General features: G+C 41.2%; 1 protein-coding gene across 2 annotated transcripts in view; it reads right to left on the reverse strand.

The window, feature by feature from the left end:
• The window catches only part of GRB10 (growth factor receptor bound protein 10), a 110705-nt gene extending 89156 nt beyond the window's left edge, over positions 1 to 21549 (reverse strand). Inside the window, exon 1 of one of the 2 annotated variants that reach the window (XM_026702342.2) lies at positions 21435 to 21549. The gene's annotated coding sequence lies outside the window, so the exon portion shown is untranslated. Of the gene's footprint in view, positions 1 to 21046 lie in introns of both variants that reach the window. The other variant, XM_087916084.1, reaches the window with a different exon arrangement.
• Between the last annotated feature and the right edge of the window lie 2127 nt (positions 21550 to 23676).

Genomic DNA, 23676 nt, shown 5'->3' on the forward strand with positions numbered 1-23676 from the left:
TTTTGGGTGGCTACTGGGGTAGAATTTATGCCTATGCTAGAACACTCTCAAGAGACCCCCTTATTATCCTCATTGGCTGAGTAGGTAGATACTTTGAAAGCTACCAGGGTCATGGTGAACAAGACATTAGAGAAAGCAGGGAAGTGCAAAATAGACAAATAGATAAGAAGAGAAGGCCCAAAAAAGAATTTAGAGCAGGAGCCAATGTGTATCTATCCATTAACTTCCTGAATCTGAGGCACCCCTGCAGAAAGTTGAGCCCTAAGTATACATTCCTTTCCCCATTATCCAAATTGTGAATCTGGTGACAGTGGAGTTAGAACAGCTAAAAAAACCTCAGGTGCATCCACACAGTGTTTCACTTTTCTGGCTATTAAACCACTTCCTCCCCCTCTCATAGTAGAAGAATAACATTTCAAGATCAAGAAAATCCTTGACACCCGATACTATAAAAGGAAATTGTAGTTTTAGTGTTATGGAAGGGATTCCTTCTGGTAGACATTGGTAGCGGATGTTTGGGCACCTAGACTCATCCACAGCTTCCATGTTAAGTATCCAAACCGGCCTCGATAGGAGAAAAAAAGAAAAACATTTTTTGTTGTAAAGTAACATTGTCCACATTTGTTTCATTGAAGCATTGTCTTTCTTCTTGAAAGTCAACATGTCATAGCTGACTTGCCATTCACCCCTGCTCGCAACCCATCAACAGAAACAGGGAGCGGGAGGGAGAAAGGGAAACAGGGAGCGAAAGTATTGGAATGAAATAGAGGCTTGGGAGGGAATTGAGGAAATCAAGTGAGCTGACACAGCCCAGGACAGTCCAAACATTCCAAGATCAAATGCTGGGAAAACTCTGAGCTGGGCAGAATGTTCCCAAACAAAATGAATGTAATTGATTAGTGGACAATGAACCATGGGGAAGTCCAGGGGAAAGAGTGAATGTTGTTACCCATGCTGCTTTTCGCATGACAACTTTAGAACTGGCTGTGCTACTTATGTGCCTATATGGAATTTCCAATAAAGCTATGCTCTTGGTAAAATAATGTCCCAGGAATTTCTTTTGCTGTGTTTACCAATTGGACAGTTGACACTAAAGACTCCACCCAATAGCCCCAAATCACTTGTCTCAAATGGTAGTCATGGAAGTGCTGAAGCTAAAGGCTTCACAAGGTTACAAGTACAATAAACTTGTAAACTTTACAAGTACAATAATAGTCATTTTTTTTTCTCATAAAACACTTAAATCTGTCAAATTTCAAAATTATGTAATCTTGAAAAGTTTCCATTTTTATTAAGACAACTAAATGAAGAGTAACATTAGGATTATTGCTATTGGGGACTCAGATCCAAGCAAGAGGACACATTATTAAAATAGCTACATATATCTCCAGTTAGTGCAATGTAAAATTTCTTGAAAAAGCAACCAGTATGTTCAACTGAGAAAAAGAAAATGCAGAAAAATTAAAGCCATCAATTCTGTATAGTTAGGAGAAAGATTATGGCTCAATTCCCATGTTCAAACCCTGGCATTTCCTGTTCAAGATCTCATGCTGCAAGACTGTGAACAAACTGTGCTCAAATTACAGGAGTGCAGCTGCTAGCACAAAAAACAGTATTTGTCCACAAATTTGATTTCAGGTTAGGCACTTCATTTGACCCACTAACTGAAGATCTTTCAGTATAAACCTACAGGGCATAGTTTTGAACACACCAAATTGCCTCGTATTAATTTATGAAACTATAAGAGAATTGTAGATTGTGAAAGACCACTGCTAAAGTTTATATTTATATTAACCTTATCCCAATAAAAATATATTACTGCAGCTCTACTGGATTTTATTATCAATGAATCACAACCAAACAACGTATAAACAAATTAAAAGAGAAATATAATTGTTATGGAGTATATAACTGATTAGCTCCAATGCCAAAAATCTTCCTTCCAATCTAAGAAGATTCATGCAGATGTCTAAAAGAAGAAGAGTTTCCCATCTGAAACATTTTAAGCCTGTTTTTGAAATGGCATGTGAATAAATGGTTCACAGCCTGTCAGGGCCATACAAGTGAGTGAAGCCCCATCCACGCATGCTTAGGACCCAGGCAACATGCAAAAACACACCCACAGTGGAAAAACTGTCCTCCATGAAACTGGTTTTAGGCACCCATAAGATAGGGGACCGTGCATTACATATTACACAATAGGCTAACTCACAAAGCAAAATTGCTTTTTCTTTCAGCAGAGAATATAGGTTTAGAAATTATGGAATATTTTGTAGATAAAACTTATTTTACAAATTCCTCCTTTTCATTATTTAGAAGGAAACATCTAGTTTCAGGAGGTTCACCTGCATTTAAGTGCAACCCAGTCAAATAAAATCTAAATAAATGTATGCAATACTTCACTAATAGCTGCACAGAAGTCCTCTAGCAGAAGAGATCGACTTGTGACAAAGTACATTCACGACTTCTGTCGACTTGCCTCAGGGCTGGCTTCAGTACCTATTGGTCACCCACTTCAGAGAGGGACTGAATAAAGAGTTAACACCACACCCACCTGTACCAAGAGGTGCATGAACCCTGCAGGCATCATATTGTGGGGCAGAGATGGAGCTCAACTTAATGGCGTTTAACAAGTACACAGGACAGGAGAGTCGCAGTCATTGCCCAGCTGAGAGGCAAGGAATTCAGAGAGGGGAAGAGGGGGGCGTCCTCTATCAAAATGAGAAAGCCACATCCAAGCTCTACTGGATGTTAGCACTGTGGCAAGAAGGGCCACCAGGCAGTCGAGTGTCTTGTGCCATGCCCAATGTCTGCCCCCAGCCTTGTAGACAACCAAAGAGGCCTAAGAATCTCCCAAAGGCAAAAAGGTGTACCTGCACGGGACAAGTTGTAGGGTTCATCCCTCCATCCAGCAAGAAGGGAAATCCAACTCCTACCAAGATAATCCTTGTCATGCACAAGAGCAACAGTTAGGGAGAAGAGAACCCAATGACAAGTAGTCCCATCATCCCCATCACTGCTAGGGTCAAGGCCCCATTGCTCCACAGACTGTGCTATTGAAATTGTACCCAGGACCAAACTGCCACAGCCAAAGTTGTATTCAATGATGCCCAGGGAAATGGAGGAACTCTGAGCATTTGTGGATAAGAACCTGGCCCAGGGCTTTATTCAACCAGCGAAGTCACAAATGACGGTCCCAATATTCTTCAAAGAAAAGAATGATTTTGCGTAGATCATCAAGGGCGCTAAACAATATTTGCATAGAGAATGTGTGCCCCTCTCCTTGATAAAGGACATGTTGGGACACGTTGCAAAGGGAAGGATATTTACAAAATTGAGAGAGGATCAAAAGTGAGGATATGGAAGAGTGATGAATGGAAGATGGTATTCAACTGCCCATGGGGTGTTACCAGTTCTGAATGATGCTGGCTGGGCTGCATGGGAACTCGGCCATCTTCATGCAACTGATAAATGACGTTCTGCATGAACACCTGTATAAAGAAGTCCTCTGTATTCTTAGATGACATATTGATCTATAACAAAATGATGGAGGAGCATATAAAAATGGTCAGGGCGGTGCTCAAGATGCTCAAGAGGTGAAGTTTCCAAAGGACCAGATTGGATTACCTGAGATGTTGGATTTCACAAGAGAGTGTATAAATGGACTCGAGAAAGTGCAGGCAATCTTATAGTGAGGGACTCCTTGGAGGAGGAAGCAACTGCAGTTTCCTTGGCTTCGCCAACTTTTACCCGAAGTTCATTGCCCAGATTGCCTTGCCCATCATGAATTTACTAAGGATAAAAGGGGTAACCAAGTCCAGACCAGTCAACCCTTAAAGTGATCACTGGAGTACCAAGCAGTGTTCAAGAAATTAAAACGCCTTTTCACTGATGAGCCAATTTTAAAGCACCCCAATCCAGGCAAACCGCTCATAATTCAAGTGAATATCAGCAACGTGGCTGCTGGAGCAGTGTTTTTGTAGAAGGGTGCAAAGGGGGAAATATAGTCTTGTTCCTACACTTCTCATAAACTCTCTGAGATGGTGAGGCAATAGACTGCCTGGGAGAAGGAAGCCTATGCGGTCCACTGGGCTTTCCACAATTTGGAAGCTCTAAAACCCACCAAAAGCTATCTGCCAAGCAAGTTTGATGGGCTTGGTATTTCAATCGATTTGACTACACACTTCACTATCTACCCAGGGGAAGAACTTCCTTGCAGGCACCCTCTCCAGGATGCCACAGTACAACAGTGCCAGAGGAGTTGTCAACTCCATCATCCCCTCTAAGCAAGTAGCCATGCCAGCCCTCATGAGACAGCAGCGAGCTTCACTAATACCAGAAGTTGAAGATCTAGCACAAATTCTAAGACAGGCTTTAGTGGAAGATGAGTGGCTCCAGCAACATAGGGACAAACTCTGATTGAAAGATGGGTTGGTATGGATGGGGGTCAAATCATATACTCCAGCAAGCCAGTAGACCCTGCTATTACAGCACAACCATGATACGAAAGTGAAGAGATACTTTGCATTTGTGAAAACTTTCCACCTAGTAAATGAGTTTTGGTGGCCACATAAAAGAAAAAACATAGAGACCTATGTAGCCAGCTGCCCAATATGTGCATTGGCAAAAATGCTACCTAGAAGACCACCAGGGCTGCTACAGACTGTGGCCAGCCCTTCAAGCCTCTTAAAAGAAATATCAATGGATATTATTGTGGAATTGTCGGAGATTCTGTGAATACTCTGATTTGTAATGTTATGGACCTTTTCTCCAAATAAGCCCACTTTATTGCTTCTCCCAAGATCCCTCCACCCGGCCACTGGCTAAGCAGTTTGTGCAACACATGTACCAGATGCATTGTGCTCCTAAGCATATAATAACAGATCATGGGGTACAATTCACTTGAAAGTTTTGGTGTGAATTCCTCAATCTATTAGTCTCCTCCCAGAGTCCTAGCTCTGGGAGAATGCAAACAAATGGAACTTGTGAATGCGCGAATACCATACTAAGGGGAATCTTCCTTTTGGAGGGGCGACAAATTAAGTGATAATTCATAAATCCAGCACACAAGAGGGCTCCCCGTGCCACATTTTGGTGGGCAGGGTCCTGCAGGAGGCCATCCAGGTCAAAAATGGGGGACATGCAAGGCCCCCCCATGCCCCATTTTGGCTGGCAGGGTACTGGTTGGCTCATCAGCTCCTGAAATAAAAGGGGGTGAAGGCTCCACTCTGAATGATCTATCCTAGCTCTGCTGAGCCAGTCTGCTTGCACACTGTCTATACCTGAAATGTGCTCTGCCCAAATGGACAAGAGATTCCTCTCTGCCCAGCAGTCCAGGCATTCTGCTTCCAACATCAGAGACCTGGACCGTATCCCTCCTTGCTTGTTTATGTGGGCCTTGTTGGCCACATTGTCCATCATAATCAGGATGTGAGACTTTTGTACTAAAAGTCTGAAGCTTCTGAGAGCCAAGTGGACCGCCCTCAATTCTAACCAGTTGATATTCCGTCCCTGTTCTGGCCCTGACCATTGGCCTTGCGCCAACTGGGATTGAAGATGCACTCCCCATCCTAGGAGAGTGGCATCAGTTTTAATGACGAGCCGTAAAGGTGCCTTTTGTAAATAATTTGGGATTGCCACCACTGGAATGACTGTATCACTGATCTGGGGATCCTGACTTTAAACAAGGAGTGACTCCTGACCAGCTTTTGATAAGGCAAGAGGAACCACTGCAGTGTCCTTGAATGCAAACATGCCCAAGGCACAATGGAAATGCATGACACCATCTTCCCCAGAAGATGAGACAGAAGGACCAGAGGAACGGTCTCTTCCCTCTGAATCCTGCCTGCCAGGGTCTGTAAACTGTGCCATCGATCCTGGGAGAGAAAAACTTTGCAAGAGATAGTATCAGTATTAGCCCCTAAATGCAATAAACACATAGTAGGGATGAAGTGACTTTTCTTAGTATTGATGGAGAAGCCAGGCCTGTAATAGCGAGACTGTCATCTGAAGGTCTTGTAAGGTGCTCCAAAGATGATTGAATTAAAATATCATCCAGGTGACATTGCACCCTTACTGGAATAGCACATAAATATGCTGCTAGGCTGCTACACCTTAGTAAAATCCTAGGTACAGAGGAGAGCCCAAATGGCATGGCCCTGTATTGATAATGTCTCCCAGAATACAGAAATGCAGGAAACATCTATATGGCTGACATATCCGAATACAAAGATAAGCTTCAGTCAAATCAATTGATGTGAGGAAGTCATGCTCCCAAATGCTCTCTAAGATAGTCTGAAGTGATTGCATCTTAAAGCACTTGTACAAAAGGGGTTTATTATTTATTTAGATCCAATATCACATGCCACCACCATCCCGAAGTTTTGGGAATAACAAAAAGCCGGAAATAAAATCCCATTCCCTGTTGACTCTGAGGAATCTCCCGAATAGCTTTGATATCCAGCCAATGTTGGATAGCTGTCTCCATAAGTTTCCTCTGTGATGCCTCCCTAGATATGGGACAAGGCACAAGAAACCTAGGGGGTTGGGATCTAAAATCAAGAAAAATCTTACTGTACTAAGCACCCAAGTGTCAGATGTGGTCGCCTCCTATTGATCAGCAAAGCAGGATAACTTGCCTCCAATGGGAGGACTAGCATTGCAATTAACGAGAACACTGGAAAGGGCGACTTTCTCCTCCACAAAAGGGCCGCTTGCCTGAATACTGGATCCTGCCCCCGCTTACCCAGTCCTTTGGTTGCTCTTGGTAAGCGAGCTTGCCTCTGTGACCTTTGTGGCCCTGGGCTGGGTTCCGGCCTGAAAGAAGGTCTCTGGAAATATGGTGAAGTGCAATAGTCAGAACATCTGGACATGGAAGGTAGGAACTTCCTCTTCTCCTTGGTTTCCACTAAATGAGGATCCAAGGATTCCCCAAATAACTTCTCACCACGGACCAGAGCAGACACTACTGTCCACTTGCACCGGCCATCTGCCTGCCAATTCTTTAGCCAGAACATTCTGCAGGCAGCCATTGATGATGCTATGGGTTTGGGGGTGAATCAGAGTGGCATCCACCATGAACTCTGCTGCCACCACCAATTTATTGGGCCTGGACATCTGTGATTGGAATTCTATCTTGCAGCTGCCTGAGCCAATGCAAGGAGGCTCTTGTAAAAAAGGATGCTGCAGTTGAGGCTTTCACCATCCACACAGCTGCCTGATGGGTTCTCTGAAGAGATTGTTCAACCCTCTTGTCTTCCACTTTTAGGACCTCCTCCGGGTCCATTGGGTTTGAGGATGAAGACACCAAGGCCACCACAGGGCTATCTACCACCAGCACCTAAAGCGTCCTGGTAAGCTCAGGGCCCATGTTAAAATTCATTTGATGATAACATGGATGCTAACGCAGGGGAGTCTAATTACTTGGTGACTACATTCAGGAACAGTCGTGGAGATGGAACTACCTCTGTGTACAAAGTTGGCTCAGAGAAAAGCTGGTCTGGGGGAGCTGGAATATCTTCCACTGGTTCCCCAACATCTGCCTCAGGCCCTAATTGAGCTGTATTCTTTGCTTTAAATAACAAAGATCAAAATAAGGTAGGCTAGAACAGACCAGTTAAGACTGGTTGATCAGGAATTAATCCTTCATCCTCAGAGAGATCTGACTCTCTCCGATCCTCTTCTGCTGCCAGAGAAGACTGATTGTGCACTGATGGATCAGGAGAACCTGGATCCTGTAAGATCTGTCTGCTCCTGTGGTAAATAGATGGGTTAGGCCCTGAAATAATGGAATGTTCAGATGCCACAGATTCAGCCTCCCCTTAGCAAGTAGAGACTTTCAACTATACCTCTTCTAATAGCCTTGGATATGATGGCCTCCACATGAGCAAGAACTTCAGATTCATATAATTCTGAATGACAAATGCCTGCTGCTGTAGGAATAAATGTGGCCTCTACACTGGGCCTGGGCCTCTTTGGGGGGTGCTCCCATGGTTCTTCCTGAAAGGCTACCTGTGGAGCTCTCTCATAATCCCTGCCTAACGCTGTGCTGCAACCACACCCTGCCACACCCTTTCAGGCTTTGGGTGGGCTTTTGTTAGCACTTCACACCCAAAAAAGCCTCAGTAAGCTTAATGGAAGAGGCCTGGATCCACAGGAGATCTCCCAGGCATGCCACACAATCTCCAGCCTCAGCGGTGGGTCTTCCTCCCAGTGCAGGTACTAAGGGCTGATTTAGTGACAATCAACTGTTTCATAGGCCAATCCTGCTCGCTGATCGCGCAAACTGCTACCACACGATCACAGCCAGTGGGCTAGGGCTGAAGTCCCAGTGTTCTGCTGAGCTTGGCTAGGGTGTTAAAAACCCTTTCTGCCAAGCCACTTGGGCCATTCCCCACAGAACTATGGCCTGTGGCCCTGACCTCCTTTAGCTGAGAACTCAGAAATCACAATTGAAAAAACTCCATTCCCAGCAAAACTGACTCAGAAACACATGTCCGTCCTGTCTGAGACTGAGTTGAAAGCTGGGGCATGGCCAGCAACAGAAGGCGGAGCTTAATCAGCTTAGACAGTCAATCGGCGAGGGCAGGAGTCATCCCCACTCACTGGACTCTCGTAACCACAGAAAGAATAAGGCAGTTTAGGAACAATGCACTCAAAAATCACTTTCGAGATTGGCTGACACTATAAAAATGGATCTATTAGAGTTTTCAAAAAAAGGAACAGATTTTACTGAATAAAACATATAGGTTGAAGCTGATTTGAATGTGGATTTGAAAATGTTTGTTTTTTAAAAGAAGCTAGATTATAAGAGAAATGTGGAAAATGGTATGAATCTGAAAATGGATTTTAAAATGCCAGATTACAAATGTGATATGGAAAAAGATAAAGTAATGGATTTCCATGTGAATATTGCTAAGGTCTTAACAACTAAAGGGAACAAATAAAAAGTAAAAAAAAAGAGATCTGGAAATCCTGCTTAACTTAGCTTTATAAAAGGGATGTATTAAACTTGAAATTGTTCCTTTGGAGACAAAGAGAAAATGATATTAAATCAACTAGTGGGACATTATTTGTTGGGATTAAAGATAGCTCTTAATAGATTTTTGCTGATAAGGATAAATTATGTATTTTTACAATTTGATTATTCAAAAGGGATATGATATCTTTCTTATTGAAATACCAGAGAAGATGTTATATTACTGAAGTTGTTTATACTTGTCTAGAAGAAAGTGGGGTGATATATCTTTTATATGGTTTTTTTTTTTGCACATTTCATTTCTTTGCTTTTTGTATCTTTATTAGTCTGCATTAGTATTTTATCTTTGTATTTGTAATCTTTAAGCAACTTAATAAACTTCAATATAATTATTTTAAAAGTGAAGCTCTCATTTGAAGCTCTTCTTAGACCTACAATATGCCAAATTCAAGTATTAAAATAAGACAAGAAACTGAGCATTTTAACTGAACAATGAAAGAGAACAGCATTATATCTAGCCAACCTGCCATAATTTGGTTGATAGTTTCTAGTAAAATATTTAATACAAATTTTAATGATAAAAAGAGAGTGAGAAAGAAAGCAAAAAGTAAGAAAAACAAACAACTTTAGTAATTGCACAACTAAGTCATAATTAAAAGCTGAAGAAAATAGCTCACTCTAAAAAAAATTTTGGAGAAAAATGAAATCAACTACAACCTTTCAGAAACTTCCCAAAGAACATACAAACGGCTTCGTCAGCATCTAAAAACTTTGGCTGTTCGGTTTTTTTATGTATTGAGTTAAAGCAAGTACATCAATCGGAAACCTGATACCATCAGATCCTTGACAGTCTTGTATAAATTCAGCCCAAATTGCATGCACAATAGTCGGAAGAACAAAATGTAACCTGCAGGCCCAAGAAATTTACATTCTTGGCATCCACATTTATTAAGGAAGTAGGTCTATAATTGGAACACACAGAATTCCTGACCAATTTGTCTCAATGAAGCTAAAGAGTACAGACAGGGACAGTTGGAATTTAGTTGAAATAGTTTCATCATTAATTTCTAGTACAAAGAAAGAAGAACACCATTATTATGTGATCTAGAAAATCAGTGAGCTAGAAAATCATATAGGTAGAACTTTCCCTAATTTCATTAGATTAACTGCAGTTACAATTAAAGAAAGAAATCATGATCACATCTGTTAATAAGAAATCAAAACTACAGCTTGGAACACAAATTTTCAAAATGCATACATTAATATAGTTAGAATCTATATTTTTATATATAAATCAAATAGTACCACATTGCTAAAATTATTTAAATATAAAAGCCAGTGACAGAATTTTTCCCCCTTTGCCAATACTTTGGGGCCTTATATTAAATTGTTCATTTTTAGAAGAGATCTATACTTCTCAAAAGAAATACAGTTTCTTCTTCTGCATAAACTTTGCGTCAAGGGATTCAACTTTAAATCTTTTTTGCTCCTTTTATAAACTGCATATGAACTGGCATTCCATCAAATAAATATTTGTAATACCCCAGTAGTTTGAGATGAAACCAAGTCCAGGGTCATACCATCTCTGATTCTACCTGTTCAACAGAAAATATATTTTATGTATTACAGAAAGGAAAATATGTTCCTCCATCCTTGTTCAGAATAATCAATATATTTCTAAATATTCATTAAATTCATCAGTGCATATAACAATGAAAGAGCTGCAAATTCAGAAACATAGTACACATTGTCAGTATAAGAAGGTTTGATTCAGATTCCCTCCAACTATTATCTATTCTTAGTATACCGATTTGAAAACAATTATGTACTTATTCTGAATTATATAGATTCAGTAATTATAACACCAATCTTGCAATCAAACAGCAATTATTATCTCACTTAACTTTTGTTTCAAACATGAACTTTGAAAACTTTCTAAATTTCCTGAACACTTACGTTCGTTTCAGAATGAAGTCCACTTTCCCCAAATCCGTCCATGTGTTGCCAATCTAGCCAAGATATTATGAAAAATTATGTAGTATTGGGGGGGTGAAATTCCACACTCAGGGCAAACAGCTTTGAAGATGCCAGGGCCAGTGCAAACTGGATTCCAACCACCTCTGTTCTTCTTCAACTGTCAATCCCCTCCCACCTACGTTTCCGCCATAAAGGTATCCAGCAAATTGTCCATTTGTTTTCCCCTCCCTCTCCCTTTGATGATAGAATGCCAGCAAAGCGCCAAGCTGTTAACGAGTGGTTCTGAAACTCCATGTTTTCTGTAAAAAATGTGTCTTTTTAACAAATATATAAATTTTCTATGAAATTGCAATTCTGTTCCTTTAAAAATATGCATATAATACTTCTGCTTAAAAGATTACAAACCCTTGTTTCATGCTACTGCAAATTGCCACAAGACATAGTTATAGTAAATTGAAATCTGCAGAAGGCAGGCTTGGAGTAAATGGAGTAGGCTTATATGCATTCATTAATTGGTTATAATTATATTTTTTATTCTTGTTGTAATATTAATATAATTATTATTGATACTGCAAACACCAACAAGAAAAAAGATGAAAAATCCTACAAACTGACAACTTGAAAATTAATAGTTTCTACCATAATGCGAGATATGGAAACTAGGAAATTGATAGGACAGAATGATTGAAAAACAATGAATCAAGCCATAGCCCCTCAGAAGAATAAAGTTTGCTTATTATAACTCCAAGGACACTATATCAAACAAGCAAATATCAACTTAAAAACTTTTTAAAATGACAATTGGAAATTGGAAATGCACCCGGTGTCAAAGCATGAAGAATATTTAGTCCTGCAAAGAAATTTCATAACCAACTTAAAGCAGTGGATTTTTTTTCCCAGATTTGGACATTCTTTGGTGGGCTGCAGAAATGAAGGTCAGATCCTGAAGATCTGAGTTGCATTTCTGCACTCCTTCAACAAAGTTCCTCCCAATTAACAAAGGGGAAAAGAACTCTAAATGGCTGCTGAAAGGCAGAACAGATACCAACGATACTAGCACCATTACTTCAGCCTTCTGGAACAGTACCCTTCCATCCATTTAACAACCTGGGAGATCACTTAACAACTGCAACTAGAAGTGTTGCAATTGTAGCCATTGTAGTCACATGGGCTTCTCACTTCACTCACCAATTGAGATTCCCAATTGTGGTTTTTCATTGAAGATGTCTGGGATTCAAAGAAAGGATGAATTTTATTCACCCTTCTATGTTCTCAGATTCCTAAAGGCACAGCAGTATGCGGAAAACATAATGTGCAATTTTTATTTCCTATTCAATAATTCCAAAATATCTGACTTCCTGTGTCAGTTAACTTAAAATTTTCACAGTAGATGTAAAGCTTGATTTACAACTATTCATTTAGCACAGTGGTGGGATTCGGGTTTTTTTTACTACTGGTTCTGTGGGCATGGCTTGGTGGCAGTGGAAGGATACTGTAAAATCTCCGGTCAGAGGTGGTATGTGCCGGTTCTCCAAACTACTCAAATTTTCCGCTACCGGTTCTCCAGAACTGGTCAGAACCTGCTGAATACCACCTCTGATTTAACAGCAGTCTGGAATGACAACAGCTTTGGAAAAGGTGCTTTACAAATAGTTAATGTTTTGGTCACCACAAAATCTTACAACACCCCCCCACCATTTAATCAGGTGATTGCAATCTGAGTTCTTGTCAACTTGTTCACACTTAAATTAGTTGTCGAGTACTCCACCATTTGATTGCCATTTGCAATCTCCTCAGAAAGTCAATGGGAAAGCTGACAGGGAAGGTTGAAACTATAATCTGATTTGTTAAAACTACAAAAAATAGTTTAAGAATCTTTTATATTTCCCATATCTCCATAAGGACAAACAAAGCATCTTTCTTAGTCACTGCCAACCCGAAGAGGAAAAAACTGGTGGCAGAAACAATCAGTGAATAAAACAATAGCAAAACACAAGTCAAACATTCCTATCTTTAGTAAAGAATTTATGGCTTCCGTGCCCCCATCTCCCTTGAAATTTAATGTTCATCACAAAGTACCTGTCACTGCTTTGATTTCAATAGTTTTCAGGTGTATAATACACTTTTTTTTCCTATGATAGGCTAACAATATGTACTTCACACAGATAGGGAATTTAATAGAAATGATACACCTTAGAGCAGGGGTATGAAACTCAATTTAATTGAGGTCCACATCAGGGTTGTGTTTGACTTCGGGAGGGCAAGGGGGGGCATGGCCAGCATGACATCACTTGTGTTGGGTGGCACCTGTGGTGGCCTCACTGCTCTGCCAGGAAAAATGGGCTCCCGAGCTCCGTTTTTGGCTGCAACAGCCTCCTGCAATCCTCCGCCAGCAAAAAGGGAGCTCGGGAGAGCCGAGCTCCCTTTTTGCTGGCAGGGGCACCATGGACCGGTCCTTTGCTATTTCCAGGGCAGCCTCATGGGCCGGATCCAGTCTCGGGGCCTTGAGTTTGACACCCCTGCCTTATAGTTATCAAGTACATCAGAAATAAATGGTTAAAAATCTCCAATATTGTTTCTGGGGCTCAGAGCTAGGAGTTAGTAATTGCAATCAAGAATGAGGGTGCAAGTACATGACTTTCTAATACAGTATAGTTTTAAGTGTCATAAAGCATTTTAAATGACCAGCAAAAATTAAAGAGCACCTCAGAATCTCAAACACTTACTTTCTGGTTATGTCAAAATATTAACCTGCTCAGGAGCCAAAAATCCTTTTCATGTATGCAATAAAGATGTGAAGGAAAAGAAGTTAAGGAAAGTATGCAGCAATCTTTAATACTCTTTCAGCATTTGGGATAGCTGCCAGAACTTCGTTATTTACTATGGAGGAAGGGTAACCAAAAGGATGAAATAGGGGAACTTCTTTCCCTATCTCTAAAATTATTTCAGTCTTGTTCAACAAACTACGATAAAAATAAATCTCGGTTCAATGTTAAATTCAAACATAATCTATTTTATAAAATGCTTAGAAGATAGTATATGTTATCCTTATAGACTATACTATGAAAACTCTGTGTGTGTGTGTGTGTGTGTGTGTGTGTGTGTGTGTGTGTGAGAGAGAGAGAGAGAGAGAGAGAGAGAAACAGAGAAAAAACATTCAGTGTCCACCTAATAACTGAAATTAAATATTTTGTCCACATTATGATGTCTTGAATAAGCTTCTTTTATTACCTGAAAAAATAGGAATAATATGGAACAACCCTTCATATAGTTTTATTAAAAGTTTTAAAAAGAAGGATAACAATACAAATATATTATAGAGTAAAAAAAAGAAAAAAAATCAAAGAGTTTAAAATGCAAGAAAGAAAATTAGGGAAGAAAAAATACAAAAAGTAATTTTCAATTTTCTTTACAATAGTTTTAAGTACAATTATAAATTTATTCTTTCTCTGAAATTAATTTCATGATTCTCTTCCTGTTATAATCCACCCTATCTAATGATCAAAACTATAAACCATAACTTCATTTTTTTTCTGTTCTATGCAAACAATCCATAACCCTCCAGAGCAATGGCCCCCAATTTTTCCAGGTCTGTAGACCAGCAATGGAAGCAGGAGAGGCACTGCTTTCACATCCACTGCTTGCACAAATGCAGTTTCACATGCTCGTCCACCACCTGCCACTTGTGCAGTTCAGTTCCTAATTACGCAGGTGTGCCATGAAAATAACAAAGTCAACCACTTTTTTATTCCTCCATAAAGTCATTTTAAGGAACTTAATTAAAATATCTGCAACCTTCTCTCATATTATATTACAACCGCAAAAAGAGAATCATGATTACTTTACTCTTCATAAGGAAGCCTGGCAATTATTATGGGACACTAACTCAGCCTTATATTGATTTATCGTGCATCATCATGTTATTTTGTTAGTCTACCATGGCCCATCCCTAACTTGGTCTTTGGGGTCTTCCAATGGTGGATTAATTGCCACTGTAACTGAGTATGCCCCCAACTTGCTGCTGGTGATCCTCTACTCTTCCTTTCATCTTTCCCAGCACTAATGCTTTCTCCAGAAAGTTACCTTTTGCAGAATGTATCGAAAGTAGGATAATTTGAGCCACTTGTGCCTCAAGTGAAAACTCCAAACGTTCCTTAATATCTTTCTGGAGTTTACTTTTCTATTATTCTTTGCTTAGTAGTAATAAATAGTTCAAATTATTAATGGTAGCTTGTTGCCGTTGCACTCTTTTCATTCACAAAATCTCTGCTTCCTTAACTGCAACCACGTTGGCTAATCCCTCCCCTAATCTTGAGATTAGCCTTGGTGTAATTCTTAATACATTTAAAATTTCAATTAAGTAGCCCAGGAGAATATCGGAAGCCCTTCAGTTTATGTAATAACTTAAATGATAGTACGCAATGCATGAAAAAGACAATTTTCGTAACAATGAATCCATGCATCTAACCTAGACTTTTTACATGTTTACAATAATGGAACAGAGGAAGTGCTTCTCATATAGGTAGCCCATGACTTATGACCATAATTGTGTCCGAAATTTCAATTGCTAAGCAAGACAGTTATTGAGTTGTACCTCATTTTACAATGTTTCAGTTGTAAGTGAACCTGGCTTCCCCTGTTGACTTTGCTTGTTGGATGCCAGCCGGGAAGTCTGAAAATGGCAATCACATGACCCCAGGACATGACAACCACCAGAGATATGCCAGGTGTCAAGCACCTGAATTTTGATCATGTGACATGGGTATGCTGTCACAATCATGTGAGAACTGGTCATAAATCATTTTTTCAAATCTTATTGTAATATCTAATGGTTGCTAAATGAGTAATTGTTAAGTCGAGATTACCTGTACAGTACATATGTTTTTGCTGTAACCCACTGTTGGGAGTTGGGAGTTACAAAGTTACTTTTTAAAAGATATTATAGATGGATGGATAAAGAGAGAGACAGAGACAGAGAGAGAGACAGACGATAGATACTGTTTCTCTGAAAATAAGACCTATCCCAAAAATAAGCCCTAGCATGTTTTTACATGTGTCCCTAATATAATTCCTCCCCTCCCCCAAAAATAAACCCTACTTAAGAACCTGTACCTGGCATTCCATCTGGTTCCTTGTGGTGTCGGAGCCATGAGGCGAGGTGGGATGGAGCTGACCCATGCACCCTGCACCAGCTTACCTGAGGGTCCCCGCAGCCAGACCATGTATGCCCCAACACCTGCCTCACAGCAGCACCACAATCAGCCATGTGTAGCAATAGCCCACCTAGCCACCAGCCTACTTCTGCTTGCTTATAGCCCCAATGGAGCAGGAGGCCAAGCAGCATCCTGGTGCCACATCCACAAGGTGAGGCAGATGTTGGGCATGGGATGGCCTGCCTGCAGCAGTTCTGAGGTAAGTTGGTGCACCACCCCTGCCTCATGGCTGCAGCACCAGTGCGTCACTCAGTCTCCTGATCCATTACCATCATGAGCAAGCAAAAGAAGTGGGCTGGCAGCCACAGCGGGTTCTACTGGATGGGGCTGCCACAGGCACTGTACCAGGTGACGGAGGTGTCAATGCGTGGGTGATATGACTGTGGTGTGGGTGCATGGGGCAACTCCAATCCCCCACCTCGCAGCGACAGTGCTGGCTCATCACGTGGCTTTCTGCCCTGCCACGGGAAGCAGAAGCGGGCCTCTCATACCTGGAAAAAAAATAAGACACTCCCTAAAAATAAGCCTTAATGCTTATTGTGGGCTCCAAGAGAAAATAAGGCCCAGTCTTATTTTCAGGGAAACCTAGCTGTATGCATGTGTGTATGTGTGTGCATATGTGTCTATATATATGTGTGCGTGTGCGTGAGTGTGTGTGTGTGTATATATACCATGTTTCTCCAACAATACGGCCTCCACCAATAGGAAGGCCCAGCATGATTTCTAGTCCTGAGGTGAAATTAAACCCCCCCAATTTAAGTCCTATTTAATCCATGCATTTCCCCACCATTTCTCACATCGTTCGTTAAAACTACATGAGGTGAAGAGATATGGGGGGGAAGGGGAGGGAGAAAACTTGTCTTTAGGAACACCCTGCAGGTAGCCTAGGCTAGAATACCCCAATCTACTACCGATAGAACATCGGCCGATGGAAGCTCCCTGAAGTCACTTCTACCAACCAGTAAAAGCGGCCTCGGGGTGAGCGCCCATGCGCACTCCCCTCACCACGAAGCCATTTCTATTGGTCGATGGAAGCTCCCCAAAGACAGTGTCACCAGCTGCTTCTATTGGCCAGTAGAAGTGGCTTCGTGGCAAGGGGACTGTGCAAGGGGTGCTTGCCCTGAGGCTGCTTCTACCAGCCGATAGAAGCAGCTGGTGACTCTGCCTTTGGGGAGCTATCAGCCAATAGAAACAGCTTCATGGCGAGGGGAGTGCACGTGGGGAGGTCCTGTCAGGAACACTCCACGGGCAGCAATGCCTCGCCCTGAAGCGGCTGGTGACTGCCTTCGGGAAGCTTCCATTGGCTGATAGAAACAGCTTCATGGCAAGGGGACTGCGCATGGGTGCTCGCCCTGAGGCCGCTTCTACTAGCTGATAGAAGCGGCTGGTGATTCTGCCTTTGAGGAGCTTCCATCGGCCGATAGAAACGGCTTCATGGAGAGGGGAGTGCATGTGTGTGCTCTCTGTGAGGGCACTTCTACCAGCCAATAGATTTCCTCCCCCACGCACACCCCCACCTAGAGTGCCCCATGAGCACTCACCTCTTCACGACGCCACTTCTACCTGCCAATAGAAGCGGCTGGTGACTCTGCCTTAGGGGAGCTCCCATCGGCCGATAGAAGCAGCCTTGTGGAGAGGTGAGTGTGCATGGGGCGTCTAGGTTGGGGTGCATGTGGGGAAGGAAATTAAGTCACCCCCGAAAAGACATCCTAGCTGTTTTTTCAGGGCTCAAAAAAAAATAAGACACGGCGTTATTTTATGAGAAACACGATATGGGTATGTATATATGAGTGTGTATATATATGTGCATGTGTGTATGTATGTACGTACGTATGTGTGTGGGGGGGTATATATATATATATATATATATATATATATATATATATGGCATTCAGCTTTGTTCGGGTATTTTCCCACGTCATTGTAGTTGTGCTTTTAAAGTTGTAGCAACGTTTCGGCAGAATCTCATCTGCCATCATCAGGCTTTCCAGAAGTAAGTACCCGCAAAAACTTAAGAAAACACACACACACACTCACACACACACACTCACACGCACATACACATATATGTATATACTGGTAGTCCTCTATTAATGACCACAATTGAGCCCCGAATTTATGTTGCTAAGTGAAAAATTTGTTAAGTGAGGGTTGTCCTTTTTTATGACTTTTCTTGTTCCATTTGTAAAGTGAATCACTGCAGTTACTAAATTAGTAACATGGCTGTTAAGTAAATCTGGCTTCCTCATTGACTTTGTCAGAACAAAAGATTATCATATGACTGCAGGACACTGCAACCATCATAGATATGAATCAGTTGCCAAGCATCCGAATTTTTGATCATGTGACCGACCATTGGGATTCCGCAATAGTCATAAGTGTGAAAAATGATCATAAATCACTTTTTTCATTGTTGTTGTAACCTGAATGGCCGTTAAATGAATTGTTGTAAGTCGACAACTACATATCTATGATTTTGAAAAAAGTTACTTATGACCAATTCTTATATATATGAAACCTGTTAGTTTACCTTGGAGGTTTTCTAGTCTAACCCCCTACCCATGGCAGGAGATACTATACCATTCTGGACTTTCTTTTAGCTTGATGGGATAGATACACATAATCATAGAAAGAATAACAGAACAACCAAACAGAATAATAAAGTTGGAAGGGACGCCAGACGTCCTCCATTTCAATCCTCTATTCAAGCCGGAGATCCCATATCATTTCAGCCAAATGGCTGTCCAATGTCTTCTTCAAAACCTCCAGTGATGAAACACCCACAACTTCTGGATACAAGCTATACCACTGCTTAATTGTTCTCAATGTCGGGAAGTTTTTCCATGGTTCTAAGTTGCTTCTCTCCTTGATTATCTTCCATCGTTTCTTGTCCTGCTTTCGGTTGCGTTGGAGAATAGGTTGACATCTTTGTGGCATCTCTTCATAGCTATCATGTCACCCCAATCCTTATTTTCACTAGAGCAGTTCCTGCGGCCCTTCTTCATAAGTCTTGGCTTCCAAGCCCCTAATTATCTTTTTTGCTTTTCTCTTCATTCTTTCCAGAGTTCTCAATATCTTTTTTATATTGTGGCAACCAAAACATGATACAATACTTCAAGTGTGATCTTACCAAGCCATTATCAAGTTGATATTAGAAAGAATGCTACTAGCTTTAATTTATTTTTGGCAACCACATACTTTTTCCAGCCAGGATAATTAATGACCAACTATTCCAAATGCATACAACAGTGGTCTAATAGTTGAATCTGCAAGATCTTAAATTGTAGAATTTAGACTAAAATTCCAAATAAGCTTACGAATCAAAGCTAGAACAGAAGAACTCTGACACACTTCAGATTAACACACACACACACACACACACAAAGTTCACCTTGTTTGCCTATGGGAATAAAGGAGGGCTTGCATCTATTACAAAATATATTGCTGATATGATAACTCTTATTATATGAAAATAATTTGTTACCCCTTTAGCTTTACTACAAAAAGAAAAGGGAACCAGAGTTTTCCTTTACCTAATAATAAGCAGTCAGCAAGTGACAAGAATGTATTCCAAGAATGCCTTAACTATTGCTACGCATAACTATTTTTATAAAATCTCATGACACATAAATAAGTAGCATTAATTTTATGTGGTATCTGGTACACTTTAAGGACACCCTAAACCAGAAAAGAACCCAATACAGTGTTGCAAACATTTTGCTAATGCAAAATGTGCTTTGCTAAGGGTATGTTCAACTTCAGAGAAGTTTCCTGAGGTTCTGCATCAGTCCAAAAGCTTGGAAGACAAAACCTCTAGTACCAGTAACAGACCCAGATTGGATCCTGCAACATTATCCTGGGACTGGTATATTTGCTTTCATTCTTGAGAAAACTCTGGATTTAAATAGACATGTTCTCTGCCATTCCCTCCCCCCTTCTGTGGTTCTAAAGGAATTAACTGTTCCTTTAGTTTAGGTGCTATGATTCTTATTTAGGGAAAAGAGAAATAGAAAGTGTAACACTCTTCTGCAATTTTGAACAAGTAAATAGTTAGCAAATCAAAATTATATCACAGAGAGAATAAAGCCCATATTTATATCTTTCTGGATTACAGTTCAAAGACGTTGTTTTAGCAGGTTGTTGCTGGATTAGCTCCACAATTCTTTCACCTCCCTCTTAAATCTTCAGATGCATCCTCTCTTCCCAGCCCCAGCCCCCACCCCGATCCAATCTCTGGATTGACCGACTCCCCAAAGTGGGTGGGGCAAACAATAGACCGCACTACCAACCACAAGTGATTGGCATAACCGGACAAGCCCCTCAAATCTAGTTACTTAGGAGGGGAGGAGAATAGGAAGAGAAATATGAACTCCACCCTTGTTTTATGATGCAATGTGAAAAAGACAGAGATCCAGTCCTGAGAAACAAAGTTTCTAGCCCCAAAGCTTGTCGGCTTTTTTTCTTTTTCTTTTTCTTTTTTTCCTTTTTTTTAGTGAAATGAGCGAAGATTTGTGTCACCCGTTAAGAAACACAGCACGTTTTGGGTATTTCCAATGGGTTCTATAAACTTTTAATCCCTCCCCACTAAACCAGCGGTGCGCGTGCCAAAAAGAGAGGAAGAAAGGAGAAGGCGTGCTCATTAAACGCAAGGGAATTTACTTCCCAAAAGACAGCTCAAGCAGCCCAGCTACCCAATCGCAAGCGAAGGCCTCCCCGTTCCCGCTGTAAGGGAATTACTGCAAAAAGACCCCCGCCTTTCTCACAGAATCCCCGCTCGAGAAGGCGCCTTGTACTCAGTTGTTAGCCCGCTCCTCAACCACAGCAAAGAAACGGAAAGCGAGGCAGGACCCAACTCCTCACTTTTACAGGCAAGACTTACCTGCCAGGTTTCGAGCTCTCCTCCAATGGCCCCTCTTTTTATTCTGTTGCCTCCCTTTCCTCCTGGGCGACGGAGAACTCGAGCGAGCTGGGCGCCCCCGCCCCCTCTCCTTCCACACACTCTTTTGACCGTGCAGATCGGATCAAGTTTAGGGCGGACTAAGAACAGCTTGCAAAAAGAAAAAGAACCGGGGCAAGCAAGGAGGAGATCCTCTTGCATCAGCACCCGGAACTTTCTTGGAAGCGAGGGGAGACAAAAAAAGAAACTTCTGACGTCCACACGTACACAAAAACCCACGTACAAATAACCTAGTAAGTCCGGTAGGAGTAACAAGAGAAGTAAGAGTCTGAGGGTAGAGTCTTCTTGTTCTTTTTCGACGTATATTTACCGTTGTTTATTGGCTTTCCTCCTCAAGGTCCTTGGATTCAGGATTCTTTGCCCGAGCCGCCGCCGCCGCCGCCCGCTAACACTTACTTGGTTGCTCAGCTGACTCTTTCCAACTCACAGACGTTCCCCTCCCTCTCCCCTTAACTGGGCCTTAAGCCCTCCCATCACCGCGCCTCCCGCTGTCTGCTTTACGCAGTCGCAAGCGATAGTTCCTCGGCCATGTATGCTTCGGGAGTTCTCACAGCGGATTCTAAGAGCCTCTAACTTTTTCTGAGACTGAAGAGCTATTGCCGTTTTCCCACGTAGCCAAAGAGCGCGTGCTGAGGCGCGCGCACGCCTGGGCGCTGAAAGTGTAGCCGAGCACGCAGGATATTACAGGCTTCCTTAATATGGTTGGGTTTGGTGTGGAATATGAGCTTAACCTCATTTCGTTAAATTTGGAATGTTTTGCAGGCAAATCTGGGAGTCAAACCTCCTTGTGCGAAGCGGAAATCGTTTTCCAATAAGCGTATGTGGATTAGCTGCTAGCAAATACTCTTGGAACAAAATATAAAAGTCTTTTGTTTAATCACACTTAACTAGTAGTTAACTGTAAGTCGCATTGTTTTTCCGTTGAACAAATTTTTGATGCAGCAAAACAGCTAAAGCCTGCAACATACAATATATACAATGTATACTTTCCCCCACACATTTGTTGTTGGCACATATATAAAGGAAGATACTTAACGCAGGACCTAGATTCATTCTCTTATCTTTTGGCATCTTTAGATGGGCTAAGAAGTGCTCCTAAAAGCAGAAACAGATAACATGGAGGAATTAAAAAAATATTTATTTTTTATTTATTTTGATTTGTCAATCACGAGATAATAGATATAAGTATATACATAGATATGAATACATGAAATGGGTACATATAAGAAAAATAAACAATAGGACAGGGACGGTGGGCACATTGGTGTGCTTATGCACGCCCCCTACAGACCTCTTAGGAAAGGGGTGAGGTCACAGTAGACAGTCTAAGGTTAAAGTTTTTGGGGTTAATGTTGCCTGCTGAATCTATTACATCTAATCTGAAAATTCAAGCTAAACCAAATCATTGAGAAAAAGAAGTCTAATCCTTATGTTAGAAAGGACAACTATATAAAATATTGGGCATGGCTTCCCAGAGAGCACATTCATAATTCATACTCCCCAATTGAAAAAAAAAATCCTACAATCCCCTTTATAGGCAGCTGCTCAGTTCAGGCAAAAAACCAAAAATGCAGTGAAGAAGACCTGTGTATGTTCAAGCAGTTGCATTCAGGAGAAGTTATTTGAAACAATTTGTATAGAAAGAGAACTAGTTTCATGACCAAAGCCAACTACGAAATCCAATTTAGAAGGATAAAGTGGTTGGTAGTATTGAAAAGCTTCTGGCATACATGAAATCTCAGGCGGCTATGGACCTCTATCTCTGTTCAAAACCTTAGAAAGTACTTTGATCACCTCATGGTTTTTCTCACAAAATTTGCATAAACCAGACTGAAATAAGTCTATAAATCAAAATTCATTTAAAGAGTGTTTTCATTGTCTAGACTCTAGAGCAGGGGCCCCCAAACTTGGCAACTTTAAGACTTATAAACTTCACTCCCAGAATTCTCAGCCAGCTCTCCTCAGTAAAGCATGGGCACAGTTGGAAAAGATGAGTCAAGAGAGGCTACATGGGTGAAATCCTGTCTAAAGCATGGCCACCCTTAAATTGCAGTCTGGCTCCACAGCTTCAACAGCAGCAACACCTCTGGGATATCCCCCAATTCACTCTGGAACCCATCAGAGGCTGTCAGACATCAGGGGCAGACCAGTTAATAGCCAATATATAATACCAATAAATAGTCAATATCAAGAGATTATGAGAAATTAGGCAAGAAAGTTAAAGAGTTAGGAGCAAAGGTGGCGTTTTCATCTGTACTTCCAATGAAAGTCAGCATCCAACGAGAGAACAAAGGGTTTTAAAAATAAACCACTGCTTAAGGGATGATGCCACCAAGACTACTTCAGATTCCTAGATCACAATCTGCATTACACTACATGAAGGACCTCTGACAAGGGATGGGCTGCACCTCATAAGAACGAAGAAGAAAATATTTAGGAAATGGCTAGCATAGTTTATCCAAAGAGCTTTACATTAAAACTGAGGTGGGGAGGAGGTGACTAGGATCTATCCCGAAGCATAAATCCCAAGACAATAAAACAAGATAGTGCTG

Source organism: Pseudonaja textilis, chromosome Z (genome assembly GCF_049901715.1).
Source record: "Pseudonaja textilis isolate UNSWEBS1 chromosome Z, rPseTex1.2, whole genome shotgun sequence".
In the NCBI taxonomy this organism is placed as follows: domain Eukaryota; kingdom Metazoa; phylum Chordata; class Lepidosauria; order Squamata; family Elapidae; genus Pseudonaja; species Pseudonaja textilis.